This window comes from Cephus cinctus, unplaced genomic scaffold, assembly GCF_000341935.2.
Source record: "Cephus cinctus unplaced genomic scaffold, Ccin1 Ccin1_scaffold0429, whole genome shotgun sequence".
NCBI classification, from domain to species: Eukaryota; Metazoa; Arthropoda; class Insecta; order Hymenoptera; family Cephidae; genus Cephus; species Cephus cinctus.
This window is the reverse complement of record NW_014333110.1, coordinates 247,297-267,493: the sequence shown is the minus strand read 5'-3', so window position 1 is coordinate 267,493 and position 20,197 is coordinate 247,297. Positions and strand designations below refer to the sequence as shown.

General features: G+C 36.8%; 1 protein-coding gene across 3 annotated transcripts in view; it reads right to left on the bottom strand.

Annotated features, from left to right (window-relative positions):
* Window positions 1-20,197, bottom strand: part of LOC107267652 (toll-like receptor 6) — a 119,151-nt gene that overhangs the window by 76,161 nt on the left and 22,793 nt on the right. Inside the window, exon 2 of one of the 3 annotated variants that reach the window (XR_003059631.1) lies at window positions 16,777-16,826. The exons of 1 other annotated variant lie outside the window; for it this stretch is intronic. The gene's annotated coding sequence lies outside the window, so the exon portion shown is untranslated. Of the gene's footprint in view, window positions 1-16,576; window positions 16,827-20,197 lie in introns of those variants that run through there. One more of the 3 variants, XM_015739623.2, reaches the window with a different exon arrangement.

Sequence of the window (20,197 nt, the reverse complement as noted above, 5' to 3'; positions counted from 1 at the left end):
AATGGTAAACCGAGGGTAGAAAACACGTCGAGATGCTAATTCTGTAAGGAAGTAGACCGAGCACCTTTAATAATGGAGGGTTGCTGACTGAAGGGTCACCACCCTCTTAACAAGGGCATTTCACATTAAAAATGTCGATCGACTCAAGATCTAGTATATTACATTTCTCCTATAAACATATTTTTTAACTTTTTTAATGAGAATTCATGACTCATATTCTATCTCTCGAAAGGCCATAATATTTTTAAACAGAGTGTAACCAAGACTAGTCAAACTGGACCCGAGTAATAAGCTTTAGTTTTCCATTTGTTTACTCTCAAATAATGAATGCATTTTTATACATACAATATATTATTGGAAGTAAAATCGTGTTTCATCATTTCAAAAGTTAATTGGGATGAAAATAATTAATCGGAGGAAAAATTCGACGTTGGAACCCTTGGAAACAGTGATTTGATTTCCTTGTAATACTACAAATTGAATAAATTAATAATGACTAATGAGTAATAAATCTCTATAATAATTAAAAGCTTAGAAATTAACGCATAATGTTTGCTAGATGTAACAGAACTTAAAAGACGATATAAAATCTACAAGTCTCTCAAAAGCCCATCAAAAAATTTAACAGTAGAAATAATAGGAAAAAAGTAGAAGATTACCACATTTTGATAAAGAATGTCTTCCTGGTCTAAAAAATTCATCGGAATCCCCAAAGGCATCATAATCATACTTTCATTATTTTCAACGTAATTTAGTCGAACATAAATATTAATCATTTTTCACCCGATTATAATCCGTTTATCTTCTGATGCGAATTTGCACCACCCGCTTTTTATTTATATGTGTTATTATGCCCCACGATAGGATTCGTCGTATAGTTAATCTCCAGACGCAAAGTCAGCATTAGACGAGTGCTGACCCTATGCATAAGGCGTTAAGATAGAAGCGACGAGAGACACCTTGTGAGCCACAGCGGTCACTCGCAAAGTTCCTAGCTAAGAGTGAAGTCCTGGAGCGCAATTCATAGTTGTGAATAATTAGTATCATTGTGCCTACTCCTATTAAATCTTGTGTTATCTTAGTATTTACATTATACCAACTTCAATAAACTATAATAGTTCTCTATATAATTCCAAATCGGTGCAATTATTTATTTGTGATCCTAAAGAACTCATGACGGGATAACAGTGTATCGCTTCGATATTTACTGAGCCCGCTTTATCCCTACAATGAAAAGCAAAGTTTTTCTGTAAATTTCATCGTTACCATTGAGTGGAGGACATTTCAATCTTTAAAAAACACTGGTAGAAAATGAAAAATGATCAATTAGAAAATTACTGGCGTGAATTTGCACTAGCGTGTGAAGTTAGGGCTCAAAAATTAGACGTGTAAACGAAAACATTAAAACGGTGCCCCAAGAGTTAAATAGATTCTTGGTTTTCTGTACACGAAAACATTACCAGTATCCAATTTCAATCGTAACGAATCAAGAAATAAAAATATCTTTCCCAGGATTTTGTGTAAATTGCACTTTATAAGAAATACATCGCAACATCCTGGTCCTGTAAAATACAGAAATGGTTTCAGCCAGTCGAAGGAATAGCAATGTGGCGCCTTGCCAAAAGGAAACTTTTATTTGTATGAATTTTCAATTTGGCACGAGGTACCGTAACGGGAAATAATCAGTGGACTACGTATATATGTGCATACGCTTTTGTGCTGTACGTACATATATATTATATGTATATATGTATCAGCCTCTTTGGTAAAATATAAAACCACCCTATTGCAACGCCAGCGACATTTTTGCCATAATTCTTTTAACCACATGTTTGTCTTTCACCTCCCTCCTCCCCTTTCTCATTTCTATTTATAGTTTCCTCTGCTTGTGCAATCATTTTGTATTTACACAGGTACGTTTTCTCCTTAGAAATTCAATGTTTAATCAAAACAGCGTGATTAATGATACCCTTACCTAAATAATGTTAAAGATTTTAATTAATCAAATAATACGTTTGTTTTTATTTGGTATTATTACCGTAATGTAACGTTTTTCGATTTTGAGTAGATTTCATTTCAAAGGATATCGAAGATATTAAGAGATGCGCGCATTTATTATTATTATAAAACTCCGGACGTTATTGACGTTTCATTAATTTTGATTCCTCAGACATTTGCGCACACACACACAGGATTGTACGTATAATTACCTTGAAATTAAAAATCGGAACTAATTACCTACAAAGCATATTTGCTAATTGATTTTAGGGCAGATATAAATTTTAAAAAATATATATATTCTGAGAAATTCACAATAGATTACACTACCAGCTCGAATACAATGATTTCCAAATGATAGTTTTTCTGTGAATTAGCGTAACTCCGGCGATGTTGCTTATTTGACAAGGAATAATCTGATCAATCTTTACAAATACCCTAATGTAATAAATATATTTTAAAATGAACGCATATGTTATCTACGTCCCCAATATTACTCTCCATAAGTTCCTGTTGGCCATTTATACAATATATACACTTCCACATACACTTCCTAACGTAAAACTGTATTAATTTGTATCTACATGTATACCGTATAACAAGGCGTCAGAAAACGAATGGCAGCTCAGCTGGCGCTATGCCCTCAGCCGATCACTCCTTTCGGTCGATTATGTAGGATTTGACAATACCGACTTAGCTGGAAAGATCGACGCTACAAAATTACATTATATGATGAGTGGTGAAGAGTATTGATTAACTAGAAAGGATGGCGACAAGTTGTTTTTTTAATCAGTCAATGCATGAGCTGTCGAACTATGTTCATCTAACATACACAGAAATCACTATACCATAATTGTATGTGTATGGTCCACCAGAGAAGCACTCTATAGAAAATATGTGCGATGCATCCCATGTATACCGACAGAGATCCAAGTACCTTCGAAATCGTTCCTATGGGCAACATGACCGGTCTGATTACAATTTAAGTTACTACAATATAGTACCGACAGAAACAATGGCCATGGCAAGGGTTTAAATCCGTGACCATCCGCTTAACTTCAAATTTCTAGTAAAGTACGTTAATTATTTGATTATACTGATGATATTGGCGGTAAGATAATAAATCTAAAAGGGCTTCGGAGAACAATGGAAGATGGGATCCGTTCAAGTATAGAGTGCGCTATTGTTTGTTAATATATAGGGTTAATGCATTTTAATTTTTAAATTATCTATTGTTAGCTATAATATTATATTTATATTATTACATTATACATTGAACATATGTATCAACGATACATCATATTACTGCAAACTATCAACATGAACCCGATAGACTGATTATTGGGTGCGAGTAAATCGAGCCGTCAACGAGGACGTCTTTCTAGCATAAAACTTAAGGCTTTAGCCGCAACGAGCGCTAGTAGTTATAACCCCTGCCGTCACAACTAGTCCTAACGTGTCAGTGGTATTCATTCTTCACGAGTTATCTTTAGTAAAGCGACATTTTATACATAATGGTCCCATGCTTTTGCGTCATTGCATTAGTCGTTTCGCTCTATGAGTTAAAATGTTAAGTGTTGAGTTTAACATAGATTACAAGCCCCACGGTGGGAAATGTAAAAGACATTCTCTCATCATAATATATAATACACTATTGAGAACTACTGCAGCGGGAGGCTCTACACTGGTTAGGTTAGGCTACGACCTGCGACAGCGTGCAAAGTATTGTCAACTATGTCACGTGTATTTTCAAGACTTGACACAATACAAGGTCGCAACGTCACGTAAAAGTTCTCCGGGTAGTACGATTTCCACTTAAATAGATACCTAGATTTCTCATTCTTTATCAACATTGCCATTAATAATTTATAGGAATAATACAAAAATAAGACACTGAAGTTAACTCTCAAACATTTAGTTCTCTTATTGGCATCGTGCTTGACAAAAGAACCATCATGGAAAACTGCGAGGAAGTTTGGAGGAAGTTCTTAGCCCTACCTTTGGACAACAACGTATTATTAATCTATCAGTACAGTTTCCAAAACCAGAGTGAATAGTTAACAAATTTTCCACTTATACTTAGAACTCAGTGTTTATGTTCTTCTAAAAGTATTGTACCGCATACATAGAATGTATTTAACATACGGTATGTGTATTGGGCATATAATACAAGATATGTATGACAACCATACATTTTCCGTCTGCTACTGTCAGTGGAAACCGCACAGTGTTACGGCTCGTTGGCAGATTCGTTGCGTATGACGCGCGACAATGACAATCGCGTCGTTCCCGCGAGTGAACATTGTCGCTGGTTTTCGACGATTCGGTGCGTCTGGTTTTCGGACTAGCAACGAAATAATAGAGACGCGCATCGCTGTTATTTGAGAATGGCGGTGGACCGCAGGGTAAAACGAGATGATAGCGCTCTGACCGCGGAAAGCAGTCTGCCATTGACCAATGCAGGCAATTCCATAAAGCTTGAATTTTCAGGAAAAAGTTTTATTTTGTTCTAGAAACCGTGCGCGTTATGATAGTCACTGAAAATAATTTCAAATTTCCTTACTAAGTATTATGACTACCATTCTTGAACGATTACAGTAATTTTGAAAATTTCATTATCGGGTTTTGTTATCACGTATAATTTTAATATCGTGTATAAAGAAAAAGAATACTGAATAGAAATATAAATATGTTAAGAATATTAGGGATAAAGAAGATTAGCATTAGGATGGATCAAAGAAATGCATAGGAAGAGGAAAAAATAGTAAGAAAAATCATGAAAGAATGGAAAAATATTATGCGCACAGAAGTCTTATTTCAATAAAAAATGGTACCAAGCTAGATAGGTCTTTCGGTCTTACGCTATCTTTTTGTTTCTTTTTTTGTCATTTTTTATATTTTTTTCATATCTCCCTTATTCTACTATAGCGCGAATAACTTCATCGATGATTATGAATATCTGGGATACTATCTATGTCGACAAGACTGGATCTAGGTCCTGGGTACAGAAGAACAAAATCAAGATGCCAAGAAAGTCGTAGCCAACAAACGAAATCGTAGTCTTGGGCACCCGAATCGTCCCTATATTCCGCCAAGTTTAGAATTCCACAGTTTACACGTTTCCGATCCTTTTCTACTGCACATGGTATTGGGAAACTAATCGAACTTCCTCATACGTTTGACGAATATTCTAACCAATGATACCACGAATTTGAGTAGTGAGAGTAAGATACCTACAGCTTCCGAAGAATACGTTTCTCAGTATCCCGTTCACTTACACCTGGGAGTGCCTAGGGGCAATGCCTTAATTATTTAGCGATAAGCTGCCTCTTTGGTCAATTATTTCGTTTTCATAATTATGCGCGAACGCGTTTCCGTTGAATTTTTAATGTAAAGGACGATAGTGCCGGTTAGTGTTGCATATATTTCTCTCGTGTCGCGATAGTATGTCCGTTTAGTCGTCTATTTTATTTCATATCATTGGATTTTTCTTATCGCTTCTGATTATAACTTATTCGCACTCTGAACCGTTCGTATTATAACTTTACACGTAAAATATTCTGAAATTTTGCGGCATCCATAAATTCACTTTCCTATTAAAGTCAGTCTACAGTGGAACCTTACTTGGCTTACCTAATGCGGAGACATGTAAGCTATGTAAAGAACCAACGAGGTACGAGAAACGGTTAGGACGTTTCCCCTCTTTCTCGCTGCTCTGATAAACGAAAACGCTAAGACGCGCCCCTCCACTCACCCATGTAAGCCGGGTGCAGGTAAGCTAGGCGAGGTTCCACTGTATTCAGAAAGCAATTTCTATTTCTAGCTTTGTGAACTTATCTTTCCCCATGATTATCATAAAATACCCCTCTTCTCAGTACTAATTTACGTTTTCTGTGGTTCTACGTCCAGACTCTTCTACTCGTTACCCTGCTTCATTTTTACATCTTTACTTTATATTGGTCCTTTAATTTTTTTAGCTTTGTAAAAATCCAAGACTTTTTGTAAAAATATGTGGATTTCCCTCAATCCTTCTAGAATTTCTGATTCTTCTTCACGTTTGTGAATTACTGCTCACTTTTCAATATAACTTCGGTGCATTCACTTTAGTTCCTTTGGCTTCATCTTTTTATTCAATTCTAGCTTTTATTTTTCTCTTCTCTGTGCCTACTATATCCTCTTGGACGTTATGACGCTTCCCCGGGTGATTCGATCTCTGAATCGGGTATTTCTTCTTCTAACTTTTCGAATTTGAACCTTCTCTATTTCTTCTCTTTTTTTCTTTACACTTTTTCTCTCCTCGGGTATCTTTTAGGTTGGTGATCGCGCTTCGGTTTAGTTTGTTGAACAGGGAAGGGGGATGAGGTAGATCTTCCTTCGAATTAGCTTAATAATCGCGTTTCGTTTTAGACTTAATACGAGAGTCTCTGATAGCTTGGTGGTGTTCCTCTCAAATTCAGTTTAGCTAATTATCTGCAACATCGTTTCTTCTCTTCATGAATCGACATCTTAGAACGAACTACCTGTCGTGTTTATTTTTTTCCTATCAACATTTCTGCCAGTTTCTATGAGTTATCACAGCACGCGCCGTATTCCAGCAAGGTTTATTTTATTTGATTTATGTTATTCCTGAGGCCCACCGATCAGTCTCATCTTGCTCTTATCTTACTACAGCAAGGAAGAGAGAAATGTGCATTTTGCGATTTTCCGGTGGCATTTAGTTTCTTTTTACGTTCATCTCTTTTCTTCCATTTTTTCCCCCTTTAGATTAACATTACATCGTAAATTTGGTGCTCAACATGGGGACCGACTGAGATTTCTGTCTCGGAGAGTCGGGATACGTCACAGGTTAAGGATGTTCTGGTCGCGGAGCCAAAAGCGCAAGTTTTTTTCTTTTTTATGTAATATCGAATTTACGTCGCAATATACATACATATATATATATATATATTATATAGTATAATAGATAAATATATAAATATTAGTATGGGACATAACTTTTTTCCAACTCAAAGCGGAATGTAAAATGAGTGGGTTACCCGTGTGTAAGCAAAGTACTGAATGAAGTTTAGAGAATGATTTTACGGGGCTCATGACTGCTCATTCATGAAAAAGATTTATATATTTAAATTGCGGTGCACCAGGTTAAATGTGAAAGAGGGTAGTCGTTGGTTTACACCCGGATGGGCGTTATTTCGTAGGCAGGTTACGTGAAGGGTTGTATACTGGCACGTGGCTTCTAGGGTGGTTGTGGTATTAGCCCTGCGAATAAGAGCGGTTAAAGGCAATAAAAAAAGGAAAGAAAGAATGAAAGGGGGTTTATGTCAAAATGCATTCTGGCGCGTGCGGTAGATCGTTGCATTCTTCACTGACATTCATATTTCATCATTAAGTCAGCCACTCCCCTGTTGTTATAAACAATTCGTAAATTCCCCAAAAATATTTCCAAATCTTTTACCTACTTTAATATTCAAGTCGATGGAAAAATGTTTACGTATGAAAAGCATGCATAATAATCAATTGTTTTTTTTTTAATTTTATAAATAACTGTGTCTATACACATTTACGTACTTTCATGAAAAACTGGAAGAAATACTTGAAAATGTGGAAATAAATATATCTTACGTGAAATCCGACAATGTGTTTCAATGCAATTTTTTGTCTACTTGGAATCACAAAAAAGCGAATTCCGCAACATCTTCCAGTGTTGTTTTCTCCTCTGTACTTGTAACGTGATTTTTCTCACAAGTTTCAATTAAATAGCTTTAGTTTCCACTCCCATTTCACCAATACTGAATATATAAAATCATGTCTACCTAATATTCATATAAATGATAGAACTGTAAATAAAAGCGAAAGATGCTTACAAAAAGAAAAAAATCACTTAGATTACGAAAACTATGAAAAATTTTATAAAATTATCAATTTGGTAATCGTACGTCTGAATCAGTTGACCAACAATTCCAAATGCAAACACGTTTTCAGAAATTTTATAACAATATTATAGATTGAATTTTGAGACTGTAAACAGCTTGAAAATTGGGCTAATGCAGTTGGATGTATTTATCTAATTTCAATGGAAAAAATATATGTCTGAGTCAATAAAATTACGATATTGTAAATTTTCTTTATAACCGTTTGTATGAAATTTTTATGAATTTTAATTTTTTAAGTATTCTATTGTATAGCCGATCCTGAAGTAAAATGTCAAATCCACGTTTTATAATACTTCAAAACTTGTTAGAAGATTGCCTACCTAAAACCTACAATATTTTATTTAGGCATCTACCGTAGGCATCTAGTTCTGTACAAGGTATTTTTTCGACCAATATTATTAATATTGACCAGCATGGCAATGTGACTTTTTTTTGGAAATAGAAGTACATTATGGGAAATAACAAAATAAAAAAGAGGACAAGATTTCTCCGTGGAGTCACGTTTCGCTTCATTTCTGGTTACTTACCAGAAATTGCTGCCCTACTGAAACAATATAAAGACTATAGTATACACTTTAGCATCAGCTAGGGACATACAACTACTGATTATCCTTTCACCCTACTTAGAGATAAAGAAAACCAGAAATTGTTCCTGAAACGAAGAGCCAGATATATCAAGCAGAGTGTATCAACCGTAGCTATACTATACAATTCTTGACCCATCAAGATCATTGTATATTTTTCCTCCGTCTTTGTTTTTGCGAATCAATAAGAAAAATCAGTCTGTCAATTCATAAAACAGCCAAATATACCTAAAAAAAAAAAAACGAAACAGCACTTTTAATCGTGATAAGTCAAAAAAGTTCAAAGGCGATAAAATCTTGAAACTTTAAGGTACAGTAGTGTCTGGGTGAATGTAAGTTTGAACTTTAATTTCAAACGATTTCCATGCAGATCCTTCCTTAATGCTTCCTACAAACCGAAATAGCGTCGACATATCTATATTAGGTACTGTTTCGTAGAATATGCGACACCTTTTAAAAGATACTGAATTTCTAATTAGGTCTTACATTCCAGTTCAAATATATATTATACATATATTGTGACGTCATTTTTCGACTCACAGTCACAATGCGACTCCAGCTACCGATTCAGATAACGTTTTAACTTTTTGGTTCTTTTCGAGTCGCCACCTTGCTCAGAAGCTACGTTCTCGGATTGATTCGTACAGTTACTGCAGTATTCTTGGAAGATTTGTGATTAGTTAGTTGAGGTCGAGGTGCTCGAACCTGCCGTGGAGAGAAAGTCTCCATGTACCGAGTTGCCCGGCAGAGGAGAGTACCCGACGGAGACGACTCCACGGACCGGCAGCGGTGCCGTTGAAATATCGGCGCTCCGCTGGAGGAAGACAAAGGGCTGTAGAGCGGGCGAAGATAAGGTTTTTGATACAGTTGAGGGCAGGAGAGGAACCCCTTGACACGAATAAGGATGTGGTGCCCAGCTGTCACCCGATGCCCTGGGGAAGCGGCCATGGAGGATCTCCAAGAGTTACGTACCGATTCGCTAAGGAACGGTTTCGAATTAGTTGAAAGGGACGACTCGAAGGAAAGGATAAGAGTTATCGGCTATAAGGATCTCGACCAATCAGAATGATTAGTTCTCGAACTTGAATATTGTCAAAGCAGTCTGCCTTGGGACACCGATCGAGGTGCCCCGAGCTGGCTCGCGCTCCCATGATATCTGTTGATAGTTCTTCTAACCGTGTTTCCTATACGGTATAAAAAGTTCTTACCTGTGTTGTTTTCGCGTTGCTCTCGCAATATCCGGAAAATCCTATCGATTTTCTGAGTGTGTTTCGGAAGTGCTGTGTTATGCTATGAGGTACCCACCTGAGTGTTACCCACCTGAATACAGTTCTCGGATTTGACAGATTAGCTGCACCAGCTCCGGTGAGGACATCCAATTTATTAATTGATGGAGGAATATCGATTTTATGGCCCTAATTTGTTCTGTTATGTTCTCAATCAATTGCTCTCTGTTTCCGACACTATTTACCTGACGCTTAGTCCGACCCTCTCTACCTCAACCCAGCAGCCTGAGCGGCCTTGCATTTCCGTAACCGTTCGCTCCCGTTCGTGCATCCAGTTGTGTTTGCTGATTTTGCGCGTCACTAAAATCGACAGTATCCGCTAAGCTACCGTCTTTTCTGGTAAGTTCCGTCAGTGCTCTCGTTTTGGCGGAGTCGAGATTGTTTCACCTCAACTCCTAGGTCATACCGACTCGTCAGTTCCCAGTGGAAAAAGAATTGGCTGGCGTCCGCCTGGCATGCGGATGCGTGGACGAAGGGTGGACGGCCGAATGTGACGTAGGTTAACTCTTGTATTTTTGTTATCGGTGTCGAGTTAAGATAATACGTTGCAATATATATATCCACAACACTATTCATTCCAACACCTATACCGTATCGTTCCATGTCGTACACACATTGTTTAACATAAATCAAGGCCACCCTCTCGATTACACGTGCTTGCACGCATTCTACGCGTACAAAATGCGTGTATTTCACTGGCTAGGTACGCACCAATATATTCCAGTGCAACAAATATATTTCACTCATTTATTTTACGATGTAATCCTATAGCCGCTGTCACACCGTGGGAAGTCGAAAGTCGTTCGTTTGAAACCTAATAATAAAATTCACACGTTATAGATATAATGCAAAGTCTTTCAGCGTGTGTAAAATATATATTTAATGGGAGCACATGTGCTGTAGGATTTACCGCGATAAAAATGTTCCAAAAAGAGTAATGGGAAAAATTAAGGGTGTAAGGAGCCGTACATAACAAAGGTATAAAAGGGGGTCAGGTGGATGAAGGGCGGACAGAGGGGGGTGAGGAGTAACTTTTTAAAGAAATCGATCGCCAATTTGCGAGTCAACGAGCCGTGGAAATACGGATAAAAATCGCCCGTGCAGAACGACACGAATGCCTCGTCCTGACGACGGCGACGCGTCGCGGCGCTCGACTTTCCCTCGTAAATTGTGCAATTTACGTCCCCTTATCTTCACGGCATGCTAATAATATTGCGGCTCTCAGCTCGTTTGTCTCAGTTACTGTGTTGGTGTTTACGTGAACGTCAATGCCGTGAATTTGGGTAAGAAAAATCAACAAAAAAATGTTGCACGAGAGACCTTTCATTTGCACTATTTACTTTCAACGAGCGTTTGCAATTTATGAAACACACTGTATGAAAGTGATATTTTTTGTCATTTCGTAAATATAAAAAAAAGACAATGAAGAAACAGCATTGACGAATAAAATGTGAAGAAATGAACAAACGGCTGTCCTGGGAAATTCTGATGGCCACCCTCTAACCCAGGAAGAACCCTTATATATACTAGCACTGGGATTAAGATCTACATCAATGTGGGGCGACATCCCTATTTTAGTGCAGAGAATCCGTTGAGGAAAGGGATTTCTCCACGGGCGGGAATCCATTTTGAAACGGTTCGACAGGGTCGAGTCTGATTCACGATCACGAGGCAATAGGGTTAATGACCCAAAGAGGGGTGGATTGCATGCCACCTCCCTGGGGTAGAGACAAATATTCAACACCATCCCCCATCGACCACACCGTAAGTCAATGTTTGCCGCGCTAATGATTTATTTGGTTGGGAACGCTCGCGTATACACATACTATATATGCCCAAGTTATTATTTCCAGTGCTACACGACTTCTGCAAGAAGCTGCACGAAAAAACTGCATCGATCCGTAGTTGCGCGTCTTTGTTCACTGGTACTTTTGTTTTATGAAGACATTCCGTTCTGAATGGGATTATAAACGATTTTTCGAAAATAAATATCTGAAAGGTCATTTAGGTAATGTTTAAAACAATTTTCGTGCATTGAACAAAAGTAAAGTAAAATTATTGTACCATAAGGAAGCAATAAATAAATAATTATTTAATTAGTCAATGTTAAAATTTTCATGATGGAAGATATATATATGTATAGGTAATATCGATGATATGGTACAAAATACTATAGCTCAAATGGTAGGAATGATTACTGAGGTCTGTGTAGCTTTTATTGCAACGTACTAAAGCACCCTACATGATTCACAATTCACTGTTACTACCCCTGTGGAGTTTGCTCCTTGATTAAATCGTTAAAATGAACGAAAATGAACCCCCTTGGTGAGGGGGCAGAGCCATTTTGACCATTTATTCAAATGACGCGAGGGGTTGTTCCTTTTCCGATTGGTAAGAAGCCATCCCCTTCGATACCACAGATAAACATTGACTAATGCTTTGCGTTTATCTGGACTTTCGGCTTATCGAGCCATTTTATTAGCTCTTGCCGCTGACTGGGGGTATGACCTCTGAACTTGCCCTTGCGTTTAACGGAGGGTTAGGAGTCTTGGAATCAAAAAAGGAACAGGGTGGGGAATCTTGTCAAATGATAGCTCTTGTTTGTTCCTTTTCTTTCTCGTTCGACATTTCTGTATCCCCATGAATTGTCGTACGGTGGAAATAAAAAAAAAATGTAAAAACTCGTCAGGATACCAGGGGTTCGATGAAGGATACTAGGGTTGCTGAGGAACGCAAATCGACTAGAGCTACCCCTCGTACCGTTAAGGTGAAACACCGTAAAAGAAAAAAAGGTCAGAGAAATAAAAAGAGAAAAAAGGGACTCATAGTTTTGGATAGAGGGATGACCACACTCACCAATGGAAAGGAAGACCTTTCAGACCTGATAAAGTCATATAAAGTAGTAGATTTGCATAAGATAGATATGTATATGCAAGAACTCTGGATAAATATATATCTTTCAAAATGTATTTCGAAAAATATCCGAACATATACGAGTCATCTCCAAATTAATTTCTCTACAATATCCATGAACTTTTAAGATCCTTTTTTGCGCAGTCAAACAAATTACAATAATATTCATAAAATATATATTTTTCAACCCGGTTCAAAAAATAAATCCTTTTTCTATACTTTTTCTATACTTAGTTCTAAATCACAATTGACGACCGCCACGAGGGATCTGGGAAATGAAGGAAACCGAATTAAGATAAGAACTTAAATAATATTTATTATATGGCCAATTTTTGTTGTGTAATATATGTTAAATATGCCGGAAGAGTGAATGAGAAGTAGTGTAAATGGACGAACTTTGTCGTTTTGTCTCAATTCGATAATTCCAATTTAATTAATGTTGATTGATGTAGAGACTTATTTTTAAGAGTTTTTTTTAAATATTATTTAGGCTTTCTAAACAAAATAATTACATTGTTTTTTTTTATGTTCCGAGTACTTGAAAAAGAATTCGTTACAGCGTGGGTGGTCACACGGGTGGGTATGTTATTTTCGCGGTGGATTTGCCGCCAGCACAACAAATCAAATATGTGGCTGGTAGGGAGATAAAAAAAATACGTATTCCCGTAGTGGCCATGTCATTTGCCTGAACGCTTCAGGCTGTCGGATAAACGTTGACTGTCGCGCTTTCATATCCGCCAGTGAATACAATTTTTGTTTTGTTAAACATATCATTCGAAATTTCGTATTTCGATCCGCTGTTCACCAGTCGATTACGGATACGAAGATAGGGACATCCCTCTATCCTCCTGATCTCTCAATACTCGGCTATCGAACGACTACCAGATAATCCGTTATTTCGTGATAATTTTCGATAACCGAATAAGCAATGCCAACTGTATTATTATTATACTCTACCGCATTATTACTTATTTTAAACGAGGTTATGCTAATATTAGATATACCTAATTAGGTATACATAATCTTAGCTCTAGGTATACCTAATTTTAACTCAAAGATACACAGAAAGTGTAACTGTTGCCGAGTCGAAAAATAAGTCCTGTTTCTATACTTTTTCGTTTTTCTCGGCAGTATGCAACAAATAGAACTAGATCTGAAACAAAAGAACGAGATCAGTCTCACCAGGTCTTATGTATCGCACCACCAGACCTAGACCAGTGTGAGAACAAAATTAAAGCCATTAGGATAGAAGCAGTTATAATTTTTTGACTCGGGCGGATTGTCTACTCGAAATGGAACTTTTTTAGACAATTCAAATTTGTAAAAGTAACACATTTTTTCAAATATTTTCTGCGTTATATTACGTTAAAATGGCAATTGCAAAGTAAAATATTTCCAATGCGGTATCTTTTAAAAGTGACGAGAATCAAGAGTCGAGGGTGAACCAGATTCCTTGGGTAAAACTGCAAGCTAATTATTTTTACGAAAAGCTAGCACAAGCCAGGAACGTAATAATATTCATCTAAAGGGGCAAAAGATGAAAAATGTAAAGAAAATCTGTATAGTGTGAATATCAGAGCTGCGAAAGTAATTCCGAGAACGAGAATCAACGTTGGGAATCTCATTAGTGCATATAGAAATTTATAAATAAAGGCGTCGTTTTGAAAGGGTACATCACCCGCCAATAGCTTTTCCAGCGTCAACGACCAGATGCCAATTATTCTCCTACTAATTAATATCATACCTTCTCTTGCTTCAATATCCTTTAATGACACACGTCCTAACGTGGTGTTACAGCAAACTGCACGGGGGCATCTAGTATGAATAATCGAAAGATAAATAAATAAGAAGTTATCAGAAAGAACAGTGTGTTCGGATGCACAGTATTATGCACCCTTACTTGGCAGTTCGTAAGTATCGGGTTTGACTTCCGATCAGAACTCGTAATTTTTTGGAAAATCCCCCCCCCCTCCTCTCCTCTCCTCCCCGCGCTCCCTGGTGAACTCATGTCCACGTCTTAACGTAAGATAAAAATTCGCAAGATACCAGTTCGTAAAGTATTTTCAGTAAAATTATTTCACGGGTGTTGCAATATATTTCTACGTGTTTTACATTTCAACGTGAATAAAAAAACCAAGCATAACTTTCCAAGAAACTCGACAGCTTCCCAATAGGAAATATTCTCATGGCTTACTAAAACGTTTAACATGGGAGACGAATATTTACCGTCTCCCAGTACTTGCATTTGGGACATCCTTTCTTAAACACAGGAAGTTTTGACGAGGCGACGAATAGGAGTAACAATTTTACGAACCATCCTTGACGGCAGCTGTGGACAGCTAAGGGTAGTTAGTGAGTATCTAGATGTCAGCGTCAGCTCTCGTTATATATACAGCTGCATATTTTTCACAGTTCAACACCGAATGAATCATTTTCTCCCGATTCACTTGCCGGTTTTCTATGAAAAGATACGTCACCCATGGAAAGATATATGAATGTATAATGACCGCGTCATCCATATAAGAAAAAAATGCGTTATGCATTACTGAATATTAAAAATTTTTATTTACGAGGTATTCGCGAATGATACAGCCTTAGAGATGTATGTGATATTCCACGAAAAATTCGCGAATTGAAATACGAAAGGGAAGAAAAATATTAAAGGGAAGGGATTATCGAAGGGATATCACTTGATATAGCCATAATGAACAATTGTTCATCCTCTCTTGCTTAAAACGTCCTCATTGAAATTGGTTTAACCTAACCTAATATTCTACGTTCTGAAAAGAAACATAAAAGTTTGAAAGTTTTTTTTAATAATGAATTGAAATAATTTGTAGAAATTTTTCTGTAATAATTAATGTTCCTAATTAAGGGCAGAATAGGCAAATTTAAGAATAATTTTGTTACGCTAATCGGCACGTAGCCACAAAACCTTTTAGACTTTAACGAGCGTTATCGAATATCCGGCTTGTGGTCATTCAATTAACTTAATTCGACCTAATGATCCCTCGATCTACCCCATTACAGTGTATCCTAGAGAGCTCGTAACTTCGTTGAATTTAATCGAAAAGAAAAACAAAAAATACGGTCATTATTTATACATATAACAAAATCAATCGCAGAATTTGGAAGAGAATCCATAAATATGGAAAAACCAAAAAGCAATTACTTGTTTATAAATAATTAACAGTCAAAAAGTAAAAGGAAAGCATACAATAATAAGATCGGCTTAATTATCCACGTAACATCCACATGATTCTTATCCTAAATGATTCCTCGTGCAATAACGCAATTTCAAAAAATTTCAAGCAATATTAATTCGACATATTTGTACATGCACATGTAAATCTCGAATGATAAGTATTGTAATAAACAACTTTAATACTCAAATTGATAAGGAATAAGTATTTTGATGTAAATAAATTGGTATTAAGGCTAATAAGCGACGTCACAGCGTCGCTGCTAACACCCTTGGTCTCGCACAAACTCAGAAATAAATTTGAAATTCGCTCCGACAGCCGGAACGGATACCGGGAAAACGGTCCGTTGCATATGTTACATATCTAATTAATGTGCGGCCGAAGGGACGAAGGCAGACGCTGAAAGGGGTTGAGTTTATCTACGGAGATAAACTGAACTGGTTGGTGTAAACCCTTGACACTGGGGGTTGCATAACTTTTCCGCTGACGCTGTTGTTTCGTGATACTTGACTAAAGGTTTCTACACAGTGATAAGCTTTATCAAAAATTTCAAGGCCCTTTCACACTTTTTATATCCAAATCTCGAGTACCTACCCTTACCTTGTTTTTTTGACGATGTTAAAATTGTCAGCATAAACAACTACCGTTTGTTATCGGTAAACGCTTTTTAAAAATAATGGTTTCAACAAATATTTCGAGAAATTTAAAACGTAACATTTTTATATTTAGTTTCATCTTTGATCCGGAAAACATCCCGTGTGGTCCTACTGTACAATAACTATTTACAATTCTTATATGTTTTATATAAAGTTCTGTAATAACTATTTACAAAAAATGGAATCTTTAATATATTTCATACTAATTAATCAGTCGTGTCCTTTGTGCGAGTCCACATGCCTCGATCGGAATCTGTAAAAAAAGAATAAAAAGGAAAGGATTAAGAAAAGCATAAAATTATAAAAAAAAAAAATTCGTATAAACATCAGTAATAATACATATAGAAAAAAAAATGTTCGAAGGAATTACGTAATCGGACTGAATGAAAGTATGATAAAGGAATTTTTACTGGCAGGACTGAATATGCTGTGGAACGTATGCACTCTTTTCAGCTAAACGAGAAGCAATTCCAAAGAGAAATGAGCCTGGACTGCAAGTCTGGGGTAAAATTGACCAGGTTGTAAAAGCACTGACCAGGATATAGCGACTAGTGGAGGGCACGCGTGGGCCGTGTATGTAGGTATAGCGAGAGGGAGAGAGGGTCGATTATGGCGAGAGGGTAAACGCAAGAGTAGCGCTGTAGCCAAGCCGGTACACGTAGAATATGTAGAGGTAGGGATGCCGGGAGACCATTTTGGCGAGAGTGACATTCAGAGGTCTTCTGTATTCATGGGAGAGAAGCCAGTGCAGAATGACACGGCTGCCATTATCCGTTTCATACCGAGAGGCTGGACTCACCCGTCCTCATATCCTACCTAACCCCCGTAGTAAACGGAATATGACCTCGCTAGAGTAGAAACAACAAACCACGTTGGATTCGTTTCTCGAATATCTGATAGGGTTCCGTGGATATTTTTAGGGGAAATCTGATTTTCCTTGCTTTTTATAAGCAGCATAAAACATATATCTTTCTGTTTCGATCATTCCGATCTTATATGGTTGACCGATGGTACAAAGAATTGCTGGAACGAGTTATGAGATTTTTATGAGACACGTAGGACGGTATGGTGGGTAGGATTGACCTTGGTAATAGTAATAGATTTGTATGATAGATTAAGTCATAGTTTTTATGGCAAGAAAAGAATTCCGCTACCGAAATTGCAATTTATGTTTTTTTTTTTTCCTTTTAATCTTTATGGTGAGAAATCCTTTATAAGGTCTTTCTAGCCTTACAAGGAACCTACCAAATCTGGACGCTAGCCAAGTCGAGTCACTCAATATTGGAGGAGCGAAAGGTGTTCGACAAGTAATCATCGCTGGGTATAAAATAATGTAAATTTTCATTGTTCCGATTGGAGCTAGAAATATTTAATTTTTCATAAATATCATGGAAAAAATCATTATATACAGTGTGAGTATAATTTTGGAAAATTCACTCGCTACACATTGCCACTTTTATTTTTCACTCAGTGGAAATCCGAAATATCCTAAGACCATTTGTATAGGGTAATTTTTTCTGTCGATTGTTTTCTGTAATATATCTCTTTTCGAAAAATATTCTTGCTACGAGGAATCAATCAAGCGAACGACACATTACAGTGCTTAAGATGAGAGTCCTTCGTTCCTCATTCCTCTTCCTTCGGAAGGAGAACAATGGCTAGAATCAACGTTTTATATTCCCGTTGACGAAGACAAATAAAAACGTCCTCGGAAGGACTCTCGGCAACGTTATGTCGTTCCAGCCCGATTTCATTTGTTCGTCCTTGATCGAGCACTTCCTGCGCGACAGACCGTGTCAATAAGATCTGCCGAGATTTAAACGGATGAGAAAAAAATATTGTTGGGGAATGAAAAAAAGAAAAGCGAAATAAAAGAAAGCACGCCCACTCGAAATGTCCCCAACCATTAATTTCAATTCTGTACTTCTGAAAGACGTCCTTTGGCGAGGTTGTACGCGATTCATTTAAAACCCAAGTACAGCAATATCCGGTAGTCAAATATACCATTTATCCTATTGCTGAATTTCTTTCATTCCCAACATGAGTAAGCACATATCGAATATCTGACAAAGACGATTCAGATTTATAAAAAATCGCTGCAAAAAATAATGGACGTTCTTTAACAATGAAACGCGTTGACATTCTTTTTCAGGAGTAATGCTGTGATATTAAGCCTGCTTCGGTGTAAAGAAAAAGAAGAAAAAGAGAAATGAGGTCTAACCGCAACAATTAAATGGACAAATCTCATTGTCATTCATTTCCTGACGGAAATATCGGGCAACGTCGTTTTATTTGACAGTGGGTGCCGCAAAATATGATATTGCAAGAGTACCAGGCGCATCTGTCCTAGATCCATTGGTGCATTGTTGTCCCATTGAAATTGAGAGCGATTAACGAACCTTTTCGAACTATCAAAATTTACCAGAATATGCATGTAGGGTGTATGTTGACGACCGTAGCATAAAGAAAAAAATGGCCTGGTGCCATCAATTCTCATTGGCTGCCCTCACGGCAGTATTCACTGACTTAAACAGTTCTCGTAACCTCCACTTAGCCGGCTGGCACCCGGTGACGCTTAAATTGCCTATTCAATTCAATTCCTTTCTCCTGCTCGGTACTCATAATTCATTCGTCAGGAATTCGTCCCGCGTTTGCTACTCGAATGCACGAATTTCGATCGGGTAACACGTGATTATCCAATTGGCACCCCAGGAAACTTTATGACAAGACTGGGAGCTTTATTACACGTTGGTCAACAATCTTACTATTAATTCATGATGGTTGAAGGAATAGCTCATTCGTCTGCTGGAAGGTTACTGGGACATTTCATGATTTACATAGAACTCTAAACCAGTATGGCGATTAGTATAGGATTGAGAAAAATACTACCACGAGAAATTGGTGTACAATTAATATTAAATGGGCGTGAATCTTTATTGTGAAAGTTACACTGAATATTATTAGACTCATTCTTGTCATAATATTGCTGGGATACAATGTAAATTGTACTTTGCTAGCATTGTGTGACCGTAACAATTTCCATTTGAATACTTGTTGTTATATTTTTGAAATTGAAAGATGTGTGAATAATCAAAATTTCTTTAAATGCCCTTATCTCACTGAAAAAGCGCATATTCGTTAAAAATGACTTTTATTCGTAACCTAGGGTAAGAACGCTGTTACGAAAATTTTTTTGAGTTATTAGTAATAACTTTATTGGTATTACTAATAAGCAATAACTTATTTGGAAAAGTCAAATCCTCAGAACTTGAAAACAAAATTGAAAAATAGGTATTATACAATTTATTAGCTTATAAACGTAAACTTTTTTAAAACTTTATATTAAAAAATTATAGTCTTCTTAAAAAGTTTGTGAGGGAGGAAATTCAAAAATTTAGTAATACTTTGCTCCACGTTAAATTATCATGTTTATTTTTACTTCATACAGATCGTTAACAGTAAAGTAATAAACGTATGTGGCATGTAGAGAATAAATTTTGGAGCTTCCGAAACAATGAATAACAAAATGAATGCAATTAATATTTTGCAATGTTCAATTTTATACAGATATGATGCATGGTTGTGATAAGCTTTACTCAGTGAATCAAATGATTTAAGCAAATA